The sequence below is a fragment of the Nematolebias whitei genome, chromosome 12 (assembly GCF_014905685.2).
Source record: "Nematolebias whitei isolate Nwh7 chromosome 12, NemWhi1, whole genome shotgun sequence".
Classification (NCBI taxonomy): Eukaryota; Metazoa; Chordata; class Actinopteri; order Cyprinodontiformes; family Rivulidae; genus Nematolebias; species Nematolebias whitei.
This window is the reverse complement of record NC_056509.1, coordinates 9,036,703-9,039,168: the sequence shown is the minus strand read 5'-3', so window position 1 is coordinate 9,039,168 and position 2,466 is coordinate 9,036,703.

The window sequence follows — 2,466 nt, the reverse complement described above, 5'->3', positions numbered from 1 at the left end:
CAAAAAGTTGGGACAAGTAGCAATAAGTGGCTGGAAAAAGGAAATTGTGCATATAACGGACAGCTGGAAGACCAATTAACGCTAATTAGGTCAATTGACAACATGAATGGGTATAAAAAGAGCTTCTCAGAGTGTCAGTGTCTCTCAGAATTCAAGATGGTAAGAGGATCATCAATTCCACCATTGTTGTGCAGAAGGATAGTGCAGCAATACCAGAATGGTGTTGCCCAGAGTAAAATAGCAAAGACTTTTAAGTTATCATCATCAACCATGCATAACATCATCAAAAGATTCGTAAAACTCTACTGAATGCTCGTGATCTCCAGGCTCTTAAACGTCACTGCACCTCAAACAAGAATGCCTTTGTCAAGGGAATAACAGAATGGACTCATGAATACTTCCAGAAAGCATTGTCAGTGAACACAATCCGCAGTTGCCAGCTGAAACTCTACAGTGCAAAGAGGAAGCCATTTCTAAGCAAGCTCCACAAACTCATACGTTTGCACTGGGCCAGGGGTCATTTAAAATGGAGTGTGGCAAAATGGAAGACTGTTCTGTGGTCAGATGAGTCACGATTTGAAGTTATTTATGGAACACTGGGACAGCATGTCATCCGGACCAGAGAGGACAAGAATAGCCCAAGTTGTTATCAATGCTCCGTTCAGAAGCCTGCATCACTGATGGTATGGGGTTGCATGAGTGCTTGTGGCATGGGCAGCTTGCATGTCTGGAAAGGCACCACTAATGCAGAGAACTATGTTCAAGTTCTAGAACAACATATGCTCCCATCTAGATGTCATCTCTTTCAGGGAAGACCCTGCATTTTTCAACACGAAAATTGCCAGACCTCATTCTGCAGCAATCACAAAATCATGGCTACGTAAGAGAAGGATCTGGGTACTGAAATGGCCAGCCTGCAGTCCAGATATTTCACCTATAGAGAACATTTGGCGCATCATAAAGAGGAAGGTGTGACAAAGAAGGCCCAAGACGATTGAACAGTTTATAGGCCTGTATTAAACTTGAATGGGAGAGCATTCCTATTTCTAAACTTGAGCAACTGGTCTCCTCTGTCCCCAGACATCTGTTGAGTGTTGTAAGAAGAAGGGGGGATGCCACACAGTGGTAATAATGGACTTGACCCAACTTTTTTGGGATTTGTTGACACCATGAAATTTGGAAACAACAGATTTTTCCCTTAAAATGATACATTCTCTCAGTTTAAACTTTTGATCTGTGATTTGTGTTCTATTCTGAATAAAATATTAGATGTTGGCACCTCCACATCATTGCATTCAGTTTTTATTCACAATTTATTTAGTGTCCCAACTTTTTTGGAATCTGGTTTGTATATGTATATGTGTATATATGTACAGTGTATATGTCTGGTTGAAGTCACTCTGCAGCTCTTTGTCTTTTTCCTGTCATCTTCCAGAGTTCAAGTTCTGTTCATGTCAGAAACATTCAGATGGACCTCTGTGGTCCCATCCGGTCTCCTGGGTGCAACCCTGAGCTGTAACTCAGTTTAAAGTCCTCGTCTGAATGTTTGAATGACGTTTAGAAAGAGTTCCTGAATTCCATTTGTTTTGTGAATCAGAAAGACAAACTGAATTCTTTGCTTCAGTTCATTTAACGCTTTTTTTCCTCCTCGTCTTTTGAGTATCTTTAGGAGGAGCTGGGGGTGTTTTCTTCTCTGTTCAGGCGATTTATTGTAATGGTTTTACTCCCTGGAAGACGAGCGTCTCCTCTACAGAGGAATGTCCAGCTCAGCAGTCCTCCCATGGAGTCCTCTAATAAGATCAGCTCTCCCAGGTGCTGGACGACAGCAGAACCAACCGTCCTGAGATGAAACCATAACAGAGGCGCACGATGTAAACAGATGCTCCACTCCAGCTCTGACTGTACCCACGAGCACGAGTCAGATGGTTGAACACATGTTGCACTGATGTGTGGTGTGAAAAGGTCAAAGTGTGGCTGCTGTATATCTTCATGTTCTGTCATCACGATGACTGTTTGACAGTTCAAATTGCCGAGGAGTTCATGTTGGCTGCAGAGCAGATCCAGCCCTCAATGTTTGGCTGTTCTATTTGGAGATGTTCTCTCAGTAACAATCGTTATTTCAAACTGTGGACAGCAGTTAGTGAGGAGGTTTGAGTGATGGCACATGTACTGTTACACACAGATTCATGTGAAACAGTCTGAGCATGTGTACAAATACTTCATAACCTCAAACAACAGAAATGAAACCATCCAACCATAATCCATCATCCATAATCCATTCATCCATCAATACACCCATCATCCTTCCATCCATCATTCATCCATCCATCCATCCAGCCATCATCCATCCATAATCCATCCATTCAGACATTATCCATCCATCGATCCATCCATCCACATATCATCCTTCCATCCACACATCATCCATCCATGAACCCATAAGCCTTCCATCCATCCATGATCCAG